Below are 18230 nucleotides of genomic sequence, written 5' to 3' on the forward strand. Positions count from 1 at the left end.
ATTTAAACCTGAATTGGAGAGTTAGAATGAAGAGAGACTTTTATGTAACATTCTTTTATTTTAGATGTAATAGAAATTTCCAACAAAAGACCAATGATGGAACCGATCATAGTGTAGCTTATACAACAGGGTATTAAGCAGTAATTAAAAGTGACACTTGCAAAGAGCTTTAGGGGTCTGAGAGAATGCTCTCTAAATAATGGTAAGTAAAGAAAAAAGATCAGGGATCCCTGGGTGGCGCAGCGGTTTGGCGCCTGCCTTTGGCCCAGGGCGCGATCCTGGAGACCCGGGATCGAATCCCACATCGGGCTCCCGGTGCATGGAGCCTGCTTCTCCCTCCGCCTGTGTCTCTGCCTCTCTCTCTCTCTCTGTGACTATCATAAATAAATAAAAGAAAAGAAAAGAAAAAATATCAGAAACAAAACAGTACAGAGAGAATTAGAGCAGTGGTAAATATTATTGAGGAAGATCTGTGTCCACATTTTGACGGTGCTTGACTCCTGTTGAGGAATTATAGCTGAATCATTTTTCAACTTATTGATGTTTATTCTTTTTCTATTCTAGTCTATATATTAAATATTCTTTTTATATGCAGTTCACTTCCTACAAGGAGCATGTTCTGTTTTCTAGCCCAAGGTATGAGCTTTGAAGAGTCTTCCCCAGCCATGGGTGATGAATTTCTATGTCTGGAATCTATGGTTTCGTGTGACAAATGAAATGACAAATCTGTTTCCAGATTCCTGAGAAACAGCCAGCTGAGTTGGAGATACAGCCCGTGGTCACCCAATAAGGCAAAGTACCCTCAACTAAATAGCAATTGAATCCCTGGCCTTGGTGTTATGAGGGCCATGCACCACCCAAGGGAACTAGCCATCCATAAATGAGTTCTACAGTATTAAAATTGAATGGGTCTCCCTGCCCTAGAAATAGGCCATTGACACTGCAGGTGGTTAGATGGCAACTCAAGAAAGTTTCAAGAAACTCTATGTTACAGTACTCTTCCTCTACTACATGCCAGAATTAAGTGGCACTAGGCATTTATTGGATGTATGCTTCACACCAAGCCTTGTGCTAAGCACTGAAGATATAGAGTGAAAAAGATCCAGTTATACTCATCAAGGAACTCACAATCTATTACTTGATACAGACATAAGGAAAAAAAATCATTGTGCTGCCATATGATGAGAGTGATGATGGGAATAGGCCCAGGGCATTGTGGGAACCTCTAAATTAACCAAGAGATGAGGGAAGACTATGAGAATTCTCCCTAGAAGAAAAGACCCTTGAGCTGAGTAGTACCAAATGCATAGAAATTGGTCTGGTAGAGACAAGGAGCACACCAGGCAGAGAAAACAGCATGAGCAAAGTCCAGAGGCAGGAAACAGCATGATGCAAGGCCCTATAAGCCATGTAGCTTTGCTGAAGTGCAAAGTGGAGGGAGACAGCAGTGAGAAATGAGAATAGAGAGGAAAAGTGGGGCCGGATCAAGCAGGACCCTATTGCATCCTGTGAGAACAGACTAGACTAAGGGAAGGCAAACTAGGGCCTGCTAGTCATATTTGGGCTGTCACTGTTTTTTTTTAACAACCCATGAGTTGAAAATGTTTTTTTTTAAAAGATTTTATTTACTTATTCATGAGAGAGAGAGAGAGAGAGAGAGAGAGAGAGAAGCAGGCTCCACACAGGGAGCCCGATGTGGGATTCGATCCCAGGACTCCAGCATCATGCCCTGGGCCGAAGGCAGGCGCTAAACCACTGAACCACCCAGGGATCCCCCTGAAAATGGTTTGCACTTTCTTAAATAACTATCTTTTTATTTATATAAGTGCCTACATAATGTCCTCAATTTTGTGTAAGTCTGCCAAGCCTAAAAGATTCACTAGCTGGTCTTTAAGAAAAAGTCTCCTGGACTAGAATGTACCCTGAAAGTGATAGGAAACTATGGGTTGGAACATGAGCTTGGGAATGAGCTTGAAAAACAGGACTGAGTCTGAAGGATAGCGGGAAGGCTGTTGGGGTGAAAGATGAGACATGTCTTCATTATGGCAATGGTGAAGAGAAAGTAGAAGTGGATTTCTGAGAAGGATCCTGAGTTCAGTTTTGGATGTGTTACCCTAGAAGTGCCTGGGGACGTGTATCTGAATAAGTCTGCCAGCTGTTGCATATATGAATCTGAAATGCTCTGAGGAGAGGTCAGGGCTGAGCAGCTCTAGTCTTAAGAGACATCAGCAAATATGTGGAGAATGGAAATATGTAAGTGGATGAGATCATCTGGATTAAGTATGTCAGTTAAGTGAGGAGGTCAGAGGGCCATGGGCAGAATCTTGGGGAGCACCATATTTAAAGTGCTAGAGATGGATGATGAAATCACAAGAAAAGAGGGAGTGGGCAAAGAGATGAAAGGAGAACAAGGCACATGTTATCATGGAAGCCAAAGAAGTAAGGAATTTCAAAAAGTAAGGTGGATCAACAAATATTTCCAAAGCAACAAAGACTTCCAAAGTACTAAGGACTGAACAGATGTCCTTTGGATTTGGTGATTGGGATGATTTGGTAAAGTTACAGAACTTTCCATAGGGGAGATTGGGTTTTCTTTTTTTTTTAATTTTAAAGATTTTATTTATTTATTCATGAGAGACACACACAGAGAGAGGCAAAGACACAGGCAGAGGGAGAAGCAGGCTCCATGCAGGGAGCCTGACCTGGGACTCGATCCCTGGTCTCTGGGATCAGGCCCTGGGCTGAAGGTGGCGCTAAACCTCTGAGCTACCCGGGCTGCCCAAGATTGGATGCAATTTTCCCACATAATTTCTGTCTAGATTCCGAAGTTACTTGTTGATCTTGAGGTTTATGGAGTCATGGGATTTGTTCATTGTCATTTTTAAGAAATGTTCAAAGAGCACCATAAAGGGTATTAAAATAAACTGAACTGAGTGGATCAAGAGCTTGAATCATTATGTTTGAATTAGTGTTAAAGTTATTGTCCCAGTAGATGTAACAGATGCCTCATACAAAGATACTATGACTTGCCCAAAAAAATAATTAACACACACAAAAACACACATGTTTAAAATTAAAGAAGTTAAACAAGAAGGCTAATAATGAACTTGCCAGCTACCAGCTGTAAATCCCTAGAGAACAAAAAAACAACCAAAATTAAGAATGCAATGATGAATGTTTAAAAAAAATTAAGAAAGCAAAGTATTAGTAAAAAAAAAAGATGTTGGAATATTAACAACTAGGTGAGTTTATGAGCAATCTTTCTTTAGCTGGCCCAGAATCCCCTCCAGATATAAATCTGAAACCTTCCTACTAGGGAGCCACCTTTCTTTCACTCTCTGTGGTTCAAGTCAAACAGGTCCCATTGGCAGCTCTAGGTAAAGTCATGCCCAACTTCTGGCCAATGAGAACTCTCCTTTCCCATGCCAGGGATTACTACGGAGATGAGCGCTCCTGCCTAGCATTAGCCAATGACAATCAGCCATGGGTGCATCCCTGCCATAGGCTGCAAAGAACCATTACTTTTGCTTTGAGATTGCAAAACCAATAGTTGGCACATAAGGAGCCACTGATGACTGAGAGTAAAGTTTCCAGAGAGGAAAGTAGAGTTAAGAAAGGGAGAGAGGCACTTTCCCCACAACATCATTTAGGTCACCAGATCCAGCCGTGCCAGAAGCAAGGCCTGGACGTTTCAATTACAACCACCAAAAAAATTTCCCTTTTACCCTTAAGCTGGTTTGATTTTAGTTTATACAGTCTGAAGTAAAAATAGTCCAGATTGTTAAACCTAGCTAGGGATATTTGGGTATGGAATGCAAGTTGTCTAAGGTAGCCCCAAAATTTAACTTTTATATGTGCTTCAAAATATGGCCATTAACTTAGTCAAGGGTTTTTTTTTTGTTTTTGTTTTTGTTTTTTGTTTTGTTTTTTGTTTAAGGCAGGGGAAACAGTTAATTTGCTCAAATGAAGAGGAGTTCATTGTATCAAGTTAAGGGTCACTCACAAAACCCAACAGCAGGAATTAAGGTCAGTTATCACAATGGAGAATAAATGATCTCTAGAAAGTCCTTAGAAGTTAAGAGAGCTATTCACTCTTCCCTCTCTTTCAGGATTCAGGGGATATGTCCGATGTCTCCATAAACACCTGTTACTGTTCTCAGTTTACCTGGTCCCTAAGAAACCATCCTAATGGGACTTCATTCGTTACTGATGTACATACAGAATTCAACACCTGCAGGTAACTGACCCAATTTTTTCAAGTACCAGTTCTGAACATTGAGAGGGGAAAGGGGAAATAGAAGGATGGAGAATGAATTTGATTAGCCTAATCTAGCATATGTTCACCTTTGATCCAATCAGCTCTGACAAAATGGTGGTGTTACTGGCTCTGTTGCCCAAAGGGCAATGCAGTTATTACCTCCTAAACCTACAAAGTCAGAAAATGAAAAAGACATGAAGAAGCACAGTGGCACAGTGGGAAAAGCCCAAGATATGTAACTCAAGTTCTAGGCAGAGCTGGCTGAGTGGTTTTCAGTCGTTCATTCCCCTTCTTGGAGCCCTAGAGCCTCTATTCTTCCATGCTTAAGCTTACCATGCAATCAATACTATTGAATGAGATCACGTACCTGAAAATGCTGTGTGAAAAAAAATCAGTTATTTGAATCAGTGTGTGCAAAACACAAGTTCTGAATGAATGCAAGGAGTAGAAAGACTCCAAATAGCTTTGGAGTCAGATATATGGAGTCCAAATCCCAACAGTTAATTCACCTCTAACTGTGGGAACTTGGGCATGCTCTCCGAGTATCTTTTCTTCAACACAGAACAAGGATAATAATATCTAGCTTACTGGGCAAATGTAGAAATTAAAAAAACTGTCCCCTGATATGCATTAGCTAGCCTAGTACCTATGGCATTCACCAAATACTAATTTGTCATCACTATTAGTTATTAAGGCACATTACTATTATTTATTCCAAGGCACATTACTATTTGTTTCCACCCTTAACCTAAAAAATTTTTCATGGCAGTGCTTCAAATAATCACCTCTGTTGGAAAAAGCTCTATGTCAAAAGAGTCCTTTAAACACTGATTCTGAACCATTAGAAATACCTGGGGGTCTTTTTAGGAATACCAATGCCAGGGTCCCACTATGCACCAGCTGAATCAGAATCTCTGAGCCTGGCATCTCTATTTTTAAGAGCTCTACAGGGAAACATAAAAAGCTCACGAAATGTTTGTAGAATGAATGCGTGAATGAACGAACAAATGAGCAAGTAAGAGAATCCTACAATGAATGTAGTACTTTCATAATCAATCGAGGCAAAAACGTAAAATTAGGTGCTCTGATTTATATTTTAAAAGTAGATTGACACACAAGTAGAATGCTTAAAGCAGCTGCACAAAAGAAAGAGTTATGGTGGCTGTATCAAGAGATAGCCGCTTGTTTTCTGGTAGTGTTTGTGCTTTCTTCAGTTAGTTAGATCATTGTTGGCAAACCAGTTGTTGTCGGTGAAAAGTGCATTACTACAACAACACATGGAACTGTAGAAAACTGCTGTGCAAGGGCACAGACATTTGATTCCAGGATGAAAATGCCTCCTCTTATCTGCTGCTGGTGTTGCTTTGCATTTACTTCTTGGATTCTCATGCCTTCATAGGGATGGAGCTGTTGACAGACTGGAACACCCCCACCAATTATACTCTGTGAGCATTTCCTTCTTCTCCTAGATAAGGTTCTTGAGTTTTTGAGTTTCATTTACAATTGGCATGCAGACCACTTCTTTTTCAAACACTTAATCCACCAAGTACTGTAAGTCAAAATAAAGATACTTGGAAGGAAAGAATTCAAGAAGGAAAGAGCTTTATATAGATCTCTTAGCTCAGTTTAACCCATAAAAGGTCAGAGGGAGGGGAAAAGTTTTCACATAATCACTAATCAAAACTCTGAACTGTGAAGTATAATTGATATGCCCTGGCAGTGTAGCTCAAAACTACAGTTTGGGAGAGACTGAACGAATATTTTAAGGCTTAGCAGCATATGAATTTCAGAAATGGAGACCCTAAGGAAATAAGCAATGAATTAAAAGGATTTTTTGGTTGAAATATGACATAGTTATTGGAAGAAGGAAAAGAAAATTGGTTTCATTTTTATTGAAAGTGAGTAAGTTAGTCTGCTAGAAAGATCAAGAAAATAAGGAAAAATAAGGTAGTAAATTAAACGAGATTCATAAATTACTCTTTAAAATGATCATATGAATGAGTGAAAAGGGAAGGTTCTGAAGAAACACACAAGGCTGTTAGAAAACACTGGGACTCAAAGGGATCAGAGGCACCACTCATCAGGGGTCACGAGGTCAAATGTCTACAGAGCCTTTGAATGAAGGGGTTTGTGTATAAGATAAAAGGGAGAGCAGGAAACTTAACAAAATGGATATGAATACCATATTTTAAAAAGTATTCACCACTTAGTATCAGTAATGTTGCCATGTTGGATATAAGCCCACAGCCTCTAGTCTTTTAAAGAGAAGTTAGAAATGCAGATATTTTTCATGTAAAGGTCTCCCAATTTATATGCTGAAAACAAAATCAAATATTTTAAGAATACCAAATTAGCCACAAAACATGTTTGTGAGCTGGATAACCCATGGGCTACCACTTTGAGAATTCTGGGGTATGGATCCGTATGTATAGGCATTGTTCCCTTCCAGAACTGTTTTTTTTTTTTTTTTTAAGATTTTATTTATTTTTTCATGAGAGACACACACAGAGAGGGAGGCAGAGACACAGGCAGAGAGAGAAGCAGGCTCCCCACAAGGAGCCTGATGTGGGACTCGATCCCGGATCCCGGGATCACGCCCTGAGCTAAGGCAGATGCTCAACTGCTGAGCCACCCAGGCGTCCCCCAGAACTGGTTTGAATCCCATCCACCACAAACCAGCTGTGAGGATTATAGGGAAATGAATGACTTAAATGTTCATGGGAGCCTGGGTGGCTCAGCTGTTTGGCGCATGCCTTCAGCCCAGGGCGTGATCCTGGGGTCCCAGGATCGATCGGGTCCTCTATCAGGCTCCCTGCATGGAGCCTGCTTCTCCCTCTGCCTATGTCTCTGCCTCTCTCTCTCTCTCTCTCTGTTTCTCATGAGTAAATAAATAAAATCTTTAAAAAAATGCTCAAAACATTTGCTTTATCTGCAGCAGGAGAATACTAACACCTTCCTCCCTTTGATCCATGGAAAAGGACTGTGAATCCAAGGAAAGAAATACTCTTCCAAAACTTAAAAATACGAAAAATCTTTAACATAAGAATATATGAAATAAGATATGCAAGTGGAAATTTTTGAGTCATGATTTACCACATAATGATAAAATAGCTCACATTGTGTCACATTAGAATGTAAAAACAAAATTTACCCCTCTCTCCATCCCAACAAAACCAAACTAGAAGTTAGCTATCTCTTAGAGTGGTGTTTCTCAATTTCTTCTTCATTATCACTCCCACCAAGGAACCATTCTAGACATTTTATTGTTCCTAATGACCACTCTCCATAAAAATTTAATACAACAGGTACACTGCACATCTGTTTATGTATTGTATGTGTGCCTGTGCTTCGTACACAAAAAGAGTAAGTATCTTAGTGGATCAGAATAATTAATATTGGTAAAATGTCCATACTTCCCAAAGCCGTCTATCTATACATGTAATGCAATTCCAATCAGAACACCAATGGCATTTTTTTAAAACAGAAATTTAAAAAAAAATCCTAAAATTCATGTGGAACCATAAGAGACCCCGAATAGCCAAAACTATCTTGAGAAAAAACAAAGCCAGAGGTATCCCAACATCCCAATTTCAAACTATACTACAAAGCTATCATAATCAAAATAGCAGGGTACTGGCATAAAAGCAGACACAAAAACCAATGGAATGGAACCAAGATCCCAGAAATAAACCCACCCATATACAATCAACTCATATTTGGCAGGGAAGCCAAGAGATTTCAATGGAGAAAAGATCAGCTTTTCAATAAATGATGGTGGGAAAACTGGATATCCATTTGCATAGGAATGAAACTGGTCCCCTAACTTATACCACATACAAAAATTAACTCAAAATGGATTAAAGATTTAAGACCGAAAACTAAAATTCCTAGAAGAAAGCATAAAGAAAAAGCTCCTTGACATTGGGTTTGGCAATGATTTTTTTGGCTATAACACCAAAAGTACAAGCAACAAAAAGCAAAAACAAATAAATGAGACTACATCACACTAAAAAGTTTTTTCCCCCCTTTTTACTGCAAAGCAAGAGTCAACAAAATGAAAAGGCAATGCATGGAATGGAAGGAAATAATGGCAAATCATGTATCTGATAAGGGGCTAGTATCCAAAATAAATAAAGAGCTCCTATAGCTCAATAGCAAAAAAACTAAATAATCCAATGTAAAAATGGGCAAAGAACGTGAAGAGACATTTTTTTCCAATGAGGACATATAGAAAGCAAACAGCTACATAAAGCAGTGCTCCATATCGCTCTTCATCAGGGGAATCCAGACCAAAACAAAAATGAGGTATCACCTCATTCCTGTTAGAATGGCTAGTACCAAAAAGACAAGAAGTAACAAGTGTTGGCAAGGATGTGGACAAAAAGGAACCCTTGTGCACTGCTGGTGGGAATGCAGATTGGTTCAACCACTCTGGAAAACAGTATGGAACTTCCTCAAAAAATGAAAAATAGAACTACCATATGATCCACCAACCCCTATTCTGAGTATATACCCAAAGGAAATGAAATCACCATCTTGAAGAGATATCTGTACCCCCACATTTATTGTGCCATTATTTCAACAGCCAAGATGTGGAAACAACATATATGTGTATTTGTGCATCTATATAATTGAATATATTATTCAGCCTTAAAAAGAAGGTAATCCTGCCATTTGTGACAACAAGGGTGGGCCTAGCGGGCATTATGGTAAGTTGAGTAGTCACACAAAGACAAATACTACATGATCTCTCTTACATGTGACATCTAAAAAAACCCAAACTCATAGAAACAGATTTGATTAGTGGTTACCAGGAGTTGGCGGGGTTGAGAAAAAGGATACAAATGTCCAGTTAGAAGAGGAATAAATTCTGAGCCTCTAATGCACAGTACAGTGAGTATGGATAACAATCCCATATTGTATACGTGAACCTTGCTAAGAGAGTAGATCTTAAAAATTCTCACCACATACAGAAAAATGATAACTATGTGAGGTGATGTGTGTCTTAACCAAACTTACTGCGGTGATCATTTTGCAACATATATGGATATCAAATCATTGTGTTGTACACTTCAAACTAACACGTTATGTGTCGATTATGTTTCAGTAAAGCGAGAAAGATAAAACAGAAGAACATCAAAAGAGTTAAGTTCCCTCACCCCCAATCCAATATTCATCTCTTTGGGAATGATAGTCCCAGTGAGAAGGCATGTTTTAGAAAGACCCACAACACAGATTGAGTTCTGATATTTTTTGCCTCACTTTGGAATTAGAGATAATGGATAGAAATCTTATTATTCAATGTCTGAAACAGCATAGATGCACGATGAATCATGGCTTTCATAATACATGTTAATAAGATAACTGGAGATTTAACAGGATATTTCTTTGGGAAAACTGAGCATCATGAGATGTCCAGAGGCATATCTACCTTCTATGCTTTATTGCCTTGTTCCCAGAGCTTTATGAAGGCCATTTTACAAGACATCAGAAACTCTATATCAATCCCTCTGGAGATATCACTTCCCAGGAAACCATATTCTCTAAAGAATATTGGCAACAGTACTCTCCTTTGCAATATTCTGTGTATTTGTAAAATTCAAGGGAAAAAATAGCCTCAGCAAATATGTCAAACAGAAAAATCATCTTTACTTAAACTTATCTCTGGTCAGTAACAAATTCTCATTTGTTTTGCAGCCAAAGGTGAATCTTTATCTTTTTCAGCTGATGAAATCTAAGCCCCCAAAGCCCTGCTATGCAAGACAGGGTTCCTGGGCTTGGCTTCATGCTTTGCAACAGCTTTGATGGTGCATTCCTTCCAGGCCTGCTCCGCGGGGTTGGGTTATTAGCCAGACTCCAGAGAGAAAGAAGTACCACTATATTGTAACCTCTTAGTGGCCTCACCAAAGCCTAATGCTTGGCAGCCTTCTCAGTAATGAAAGTTTAAATTTAACTGTGAGGACGTTAGGAAATCATGCCCCAGGAGGAAATCGCTGCAGATGATGTCAGAACAATTAGATATTAAAAGTTTCAGACTCCATGGTTATTAACAAGCTCAGGAAAACTAATTAAGAGGGGTGAGTAGATGCTACCTGGCTCGCTCAGAGGTATAACTTGCCAATGAAGATTCTTTACCCAGAGATCTGACGAGTTACCTAGGAGTTTCTAACTGTCTCACAGCTAAGGGCTAGGACTGATGACAGAACACAAAGAAAAGAAGCCCAAGAAGTTATTATTCTGGGGAGACTTCTATTAGAGCTCTCATCTTGTGCATTAGCCATTTATTCACTTTTTTTTTTTTTTCCAGCCAGCCTGAAGACTTCAGGGTTGCAACACTGTGCTTTACCACCTAGTTCCCTGCCAGGAATGTAGCTCTTAGCAAGAGCTTGTTATCATGATTGTTACTATTACTGAAGAAATAATGAATCTTTACTGGTAAGGGGATAAACTATAAATATTCCCTCCGAAGAGTGTATGCTTTTGAGTAAGAGGAATGAGTTTCACTTTTGGCTCTGTCACTTAAAACTGTGTGATACGAGACTAATTACTATATATGTTTATAAGCTTCTGTTTTCTCATCTGTAAAATGGCAATAATTATAGCACCTGGCAGTTTAGAGTTGCTGGGACTGTCCAATAAGCTAGTGCATATGAGTTCTACGTTGTAATGTGTTTAGCTCAGTGTTTAACACAGAGAAGGTACTCAGTAAGTGATAAGTATTATTATTGTGATTGTCATGATCATGGTCATTTTTAAGAAGTTTCATCTCATGTAGTGTTCAGCTTTGACCGTCAGGAAATAAGCCAAAGAAAATCATATAGATTCAAAATATCCCTTGAAGATCCATTAATTGCCCTTAAATCAACACAGCTGAGAGTCTAGGAAGATCAAACACCAAGAATTGATTTCCTTCTGTTTCTTTTGCATTTTGACTGTGGCTTCTCTCTTCCTGAAGCATTGGAGGCCAGAGTCTAGTGTGTAGGGTAGAAGGGAGAAGGTGTAAATGAAAGGATGTTTTTCTTTTGCCCAAGCTCACATAGTTAAATTTGAGTAACTTGGTCACTTGTGTGATATGATTCCCTGTTTTATAACTCGTGTTTCTTTGAATGCCAACTTTGAAGCAAGCTAGAGTCTCCACACATGGAGCAGAGTTGGCTCATATGGGAGTAAAGCATCTCATAGACAAGGTTGATAAATCAAGGTAAATAGGGAACTGCATTGCCATTTATAGGTCACTTGAGTATTTTGTTATCATTCCTAAGAATTTCGGATGACAGATTTTCCAGTTTCGTGAAGTAACCATGATTAGTTGTTCTTGTCTTAAATTCAACTGTGAAATCTCCACCAGCCCTGGCCATTTCCCTCTCAGAAATGTCATCACGAACAGACTTAATTATCTTCACCACTTGAATGACATATCTAAAATGTCTCCTTGGCACCTGTGTCAGCTGTGACTACCATCGTAAGAAACAATGGATGGTCTTAGTAATAGGGAACTGGACACTCTGCTCCATCAGCACCCCCACCCCGGGATTCTAGGAAGGAACAGAGTGGTGAGAAAGAAGTGGAATGCCAATAAGACCAACATGGACCCAGGCACTTTAGAGAGCTAGAGCCTTAAAATCTGATGGCTCATAGGTCAAATCCAGCCCACGGATCTTTTTTGCTTGGTCCACACAGTTTAAAAAAGTTTTTCAAGTTAGCTACCAATATTTAAAAATCAGGAGGTATCTCTTAAATTTTGTAGTTTCTGGTTTCCCTTGAAAACTCCAAAGTTTGGACAGTACTGGGCCTGCATTACCATGGTTCCAGCTGAGTGGCAGTCACTCCCATTAGATTGGGTACACTTCTCCAGTTTGCCAGCATTTTAAGTCCTCACTATTTTTGATTCGCTATACTTGTCTTATGCATGTTCCACTATATTATGACTTTTCTTATAGTAAATAGAAAAATAAAATGTTCCCTGTACCCACGTTTCTACCTAAAGCAAGGAATAGAAAGGACTATGTGACTTAAGACTTCTAAAAATCTTATATCTGTCTGCATTCACATATTCATTTGATACACACATAGGGGGCATGACTAGTTTTTCAAATAAGTGAAGTACCTTTATACTAATTGATAAGAAACCACTGTCCCTAACTGTTCTGTGTCCTCTGTTTCCCACAACCACTGCAGCCCCTCTCCTGAAATCCAATGACCGAGGGATTAATGCCAACCCCAGCAAAGGGCTTTCAGGACTCTACAATGGTGCTAAGGTGCCCAGAGACATGGTTCATTTAGTGAGTTGGGAGTAGCAGTTTCCTTGGCCTAGGTTTGTCCTTATTTCTGCCTCTTTAAGACATCTCACCTCTGGCAATATCTACATTGATGATGAAATCCATGATATCCCAACTGGTCTCAACCCTCCAACCTAACAGCTCCCAAGAGCTTCCTGGTCCTCACTGGGACAAACGTTGGGAAACATATAAACTCCTCCCTGGAAGATGATGTCCCCAGGAATAATTGCAGCTTCAGGGAGGAAAGAGCCCACTACTATTTGCTTAAAGAGTCACGGGTGAAACACATGCTTCTATTTTGCTTCCTATTCCTCCACTATGTTTAATTTCCAAAGTGTCAAACGGGATGTCACCCACCTTGAACCCTGTGCCTAGGACTGGCCCTGGACTCTAGACATCTCACCAAGCTAACTTACTCTTATCTTTCAAGTCTCAAACTCAACACTGCCTCCTCCAGGATCATTTCTCCTGGGCTGTTTGGTGTTGCTTTCACTGCCCCCCCATTCCAGCACAATGTTGCCCTAGCCCGTTTGCTATACACACTTCACGTGCACCATTTATCACCAGCTGACAGCAAAGCTCGTGGCACACAGTGGAAATTCAAAAAGTTGTCATTGCATAAATGAAGGAAGATTTCAGATTCCATAAACTGCATGATCTATCACGCACCAAGACTGTGAAGCGGTGCAAGTCACAGGTCCCTTTAGGTCTCTATTACCACCAGCATCTCCTGCCTGACTCTTAACACTTCCCAAACGGGACTTTCTCCAAAGGATTGCCTTTGGAAATTGCAACTCCCTCCCTAGAAAGTCAAAGGACCAAAGAGTTTCTTCCCTTCGCCCAGAGAAGCCCATGACTGGTAGAGGTATAACAAGCCCAACTCCTTTTCCTCCAGGTGGGATAAGGTCTGAGGTATAGTTTCTGCACCATTATCATGCCCAGGCTGGGGCTGGACCTGAGATCTCAACCTTGTTCCCTTTCCTCTCCTTTACCCCCATCCTTCAACTGTGTCTAATGGGAGAACCCAACTCTTGGCTCAGGGTCTGTCTCTGGGAGAACCCATTCTAGGACAAATTGGCCAGTGAGCATTTATCAAGCACCTCCTATAGATAGAACACAATTATCGAGTAACACCAGGAAGTAGATTGATGTGTGTGCTTCATTACCTTTGGCCTGCATCTTTAGGGATAGTGCAGTTCTAAAAATACTGAACCCTCAATGATACCATTTGAGCCAGCACTTAGTTATTTTGGCATTTTTAGAATAAAAACTTACCACAACAATGGGTAGCCCATTAAAAAAAAATGAAGGGTGCTAGAGAATCAATAGCCTTCTCTCTGAAGTCTTAGAGAAGGTGCCAACTCTGGATTTCCTTGGATGATTCTTCCGGTGGAACTTGCACCAGCTATAATCACATGGTTTTCCCAGATACCAAAATAGAGGAGTTATTTTGAAAGGTCAGTAATGGAATCTTGATGTTTGGAGTCCTAATTGAGGAAATCATTGATTGCCCCATTAATATTTTAACCTGCTTGAAAGATAAAGTAAAGGCTAATCTTGTTTTAAAAATACTCTACTAAAAAACATCTCTCAGGCACACACACATTTGATTCCATTAATGCTAGTGATAAAAATCATAGATCAGGGTTTCTCAACCTTGGCATTATTGACATTTGGGGCTAGATAATTCTTTGTTATGGGGAATGCTTGTGCATTGTGGGATATTTAGCAACACCCACCCCTGGCTTCGACCCACTAAATGCCAGAAGCACATCTCCATCCCCACCCCAGCCAGGGGTGACAACCAAAAATATTTCAGGCATTGTCAAATGTTTTCTAGGGATAAAACTGTCCCTGTGTGAGGACCACTGATCCTAAGTGGTAAATTCCAGAGGTTGGAGGCTCAAGGGTATGAGAGTGGGTGTCAAAAGAGAACTCATTTCTATTCCTTTAAGTGTGATTGTGAAAGATAAAAGATGTCATCTGGATTCTGGAGATTATAAATAGAACCCTCTCTATAAATTGGCACCAGAGTGAATAGTTGAGGTCTGCTTCAAGACCAATGCAGACGTTTTTACACAGTGTCCTTCTTTAGAGAAGAGGTCCACATAGTAAAGAAGATTCTTTAAAAATGTGTGTTATGATTTGTCCTGATGATTAAAAGACTATCCGGGAACTCAAGAGACCAAATCTAACCACTGATTAAACAGATTTGTCCCTAACACTTTTGGGTCAGCTTCTCTTTACTGCTTAAAAAAAAGCAGGTCACAAACATCTGTTTTGAGTCCTTGGAAACTTGAAAAGATTAAAATCAAAAATAAGAAGAAAATAAACAAAGTTTATTTTACCATCTGCTTCCTAACGGCCTCTAACTTTAAATTATTGTGGTCGTAGAGAAGGACAGACATTTTAAGTCTTTTGAATCCCAAAGTATGCCAGTAAGGAGGCCTTTGCGGATAACTTTAAAGGCAGTGAGGATTACACTAAAGCTTTCTTTTGTTTGTTTGTTGTAAATCTAATTCAAAGCATGTATTTCCAGTCTCTTGGTGATGTATATATTAGAGTGAAGTCCATTGGCTGCCAAACCGTCTATGGTACATCAAGCTTCCATCAACTTAGAATCTGTTAGTGAAAAGTGTCGAACCAAAAACTTAATCCTTGGATATTTTGGATGCTTCTTAAAAATTTTAGAAAGAATTTCTGAAGGACACACGAATTTTCCTAACTTTATTTTGACCTACTTGATGCCATAACAAATAAAGTGGGTCATCCTCTTTGGACTCATTGAAATAGTTAAAGAGGAGGAAGCTTTTACCCATTATTACAGGTATTAAAGAGCTACCAGTTTCTGACCAATGCAGGCTTTCTTTTGACCAATACATAACCATTCTGTATTTTCTTCATTGTAGGTGGTTGTGGGGACTCATTCTTCCTCTTTGCTAACCTCTATTCGTGCCTCAAATGGAAGAGATGACTAAGTTTACTCTCCCAAATGAAGAGGAGGCTGTTTTTACATATCTTATGCTTAGGTCCTGCTGGAGTCAATTTGCTTATCCCCTCATCAATACCCAAAGCCAAAGATAGGACATGTCTTACTTATAATAAAGCCACCACACAATACTTGCATATGTTCCTGTGGTTGACCGTTTAGTATATCAACACTTGAATACTCTTCAGTGTTTGGCTCTTTGCAATTCGGGGTGTTTTTCTCAGGGTCTGACACACACAGTTAAATGGTTAAATATCTACTCTGCTGCATTTCTACTAAAAAGAACTAATGTTTGGCTTGTTTCTAATATAACTCATTATCGACACCATCTAGGAACTGGCAAAGTCAACAGCTGAGTGAGCTGCCTGGTGGTCCAAATTTTAAAGTGGCTGGATAAGGTTTCATGGGTTTCAAATCCCAAGTTCTAGTAATTATTTTGCGTTCTAGTAGGAGAGTCAGAACTTAAGCAAGGAATTACAAAAATAAACGTCAAATTACCAATTTGTTTAAAGCAGTGTTTTTCAACCTTGGCGCTCTTGACATTTTGGACTGTATAATTCCTTGGTGAGGGGCTGACCTGTGTATTGCAGGGTGTATAGTAGCATCTCTGGCCTCTATAGACCAGGGAAATTCTACACCTCTCCCCTCAAATTGTGATCTCCAAAAACGTCTCCAGACTTTGCCAAATATTCTCTGAGGGACACAGCACCCCTAAATGAGAGCCAAGAGGTACCAAGAAGACAGAGAGGTTCATGGTATTATCCAGAGTATACAGTCAGTGATGTAACACAGCCTGGACTACCTGTAAAGATTTCTCTGAGGTTATGGGTGTCAGAGCTAAGATCCCAGTGGTTAATAGAAATTAACAAAGGCAAAGCGGGTAAGGAAAGCATTTCATTCATTCATTCATTCATTCATTCATTCATTCATTCATCCAAGAGTTACTTAGTCTTAAAAAACCACTCCTTGGTTTTAAGATTTACTGTAAAGCTATAGCAATCAAGACAGGGTGGTATTGGCTAAGGGATACACACATAGGTCGGTAGAACCAGGAGAGTCCAGAAATACTCACACAGAAATGGCCTGTGGGGTTTTTACAAAGGACTAAGACAACCCAACTGAGAAATGCTAGCCTTTTCAGTAAGTGGTATTGGAACAATTAGATATGCATGTTTTTAAAAAAATTAACCTCTTACCTACCCTCACACTTTATGCAAAAATTCACTCAAAACAGGTTGTCTGGGTGGCTCAGTTACTTAAGCATCTGCCTTCAGCTTAGGTCATGATGTCGGGGTCCCAGGATGGAGCCCTATATCGGCTCCTCAATGGGGAGTCTGCTTTTCCCTCTCGCTCTGTGTGCTCGCTTTTCTCTCACACACATAAATAAATAAGTAAATAAATCTTTAAAAAAATTAACTCAAAATGTATCATAGATCTAATGAAATGAATAACTATAAAACATTTAAAAGAAAACAGAGTCAAATATCTATGACCTGGAGTTGGAAAGGAGATCGTAAAGATTACACTAAATGTATGGTAACGGAAGGAGGAGAAGAAGACGAAGAGAAAGAAGGAAGAGAAGGAGAAGGAGAAGAAGAACTTCATGAATGCCTACTATGTGTCAGTTCTGTTCTAGGTGCTGGTATATAGCAATAAGTAAGTCAAAATAAGTTCTATGCCTATAGAATTTCCCTTGTAGAAAGGGAGGACAGTTAATAATCAGGTAAAACAGAAGAGTGTGTAGAGGACTATTTCAACTAGAGTGGGCAGGGAAATACTTTCTTAAGAGGTGATCCTTTTTGCCAGTCCCTGAATAATGAGAAGAAGCCAGCCAAACACACACCTGGGGGAAATGAACTCCAGGCAGGGATAAAAACATGCACCTAGTGACCATAGGGGGATAGTTTGAGAATGTCTAGTCCCAAATCTCCTTTCTGTCCATTTGGAATCCTGACCCTAAGATTAAGAAACTGAAACCCAGAGCTATTTAATGGCTAAGCAGTTGTTTTAATGATACCTATTTCTGGTGTTCTTTTAGGTACAAATAGACCGTATTACCATTGGCACAGTAGAAATCAAAGATCCACTGTTAGCAGAACTGGCATTGCTCTATTTTTCAGAACAGTTCGTCCAAGATCATATTGTCTGAGTGGTCAAGAGGAGCTTTCATGGGCTGTATCTGTTCTGTGGCTAAGAGAAAGAGCTCTTAAAATGTCGTTGGCTATAAATCTAACCCCCTTTCCCGAAGACAAAATTTACAAGAGAGATAAACAGCCTGCAATTCCTGTTAATAGAGTCTACAAGATTGCTTTATAATGAGGAAGGCAATTGACAAGATCATTTAAAAAGAAGTAATGTGGCAAGCCCATCCAGAGGGTATGTTTTCTAATAAAAAGGTTCTTGCCATGACATACAATATTTAGCAGAGCACTTTCCTCGTGTTTATTTTTCCCAAAATAGCGGCAGGTTCCAAATGCTAATTCGCCACCTTCATCCTGATAGTTTCCTAAGGATTTAGATTCCCAAAGGAGACTATTGAATTTTAGAGCCAAAAGTATCTAACCATCCCATTTTACAAAAAAAGTAACTGAGGTTCCGATGAGCTGAATGACTTGCCCAAGGTCATAAAATAATTGGTAACATTGCCAAGACAAGAACATCCTTCTCTAAGTATCCCAATCCATGTTTCTTGCCCTGCGTGAAC

General features: G+C 39.6%; 1 long non-coding RNA gene across 1 annotated transcript in view; it reads left to right on the forward strand.

Annotated features, from left to right (window-relative positions):
- The window catches only part of LOC119864578, a 42964-nt gene extending 27103 nt beyond the window's left edge, over positions 1–15861 (forward strand). Inside the window, exons 8-10 of the long non-coding RNA XR_005374427.1 lie at positions 4110–4237; positions 10566–10693; positions 15447–15861. This is a non-coding gene — a long non-coding RNA (uncharacterized LOC119864578). The remainder of the gene's footprint in view (positions 1–4109; positions 4238–10565; positions 10694–15446) is intronic.
- Positions 15862–18230: the final 2369 nt, after the last annotated feature.

The sequence above is a fragment of the Canis lupus genome, chromosome 20 (assembly GCF_011100685.1).
Source record: "Canis lupus familiaris isolate Mischka breed German Shepherd chromosome 20, alternate assembly UU_Cfam_GSD_1.0, whole genome shotgun sequence".
Classification (NCBI taxonomy): Eukaryota; Metazoa; Chordata; class Mammalia; order Carnivora; family Canidae; genus Canis; species Canis lupus.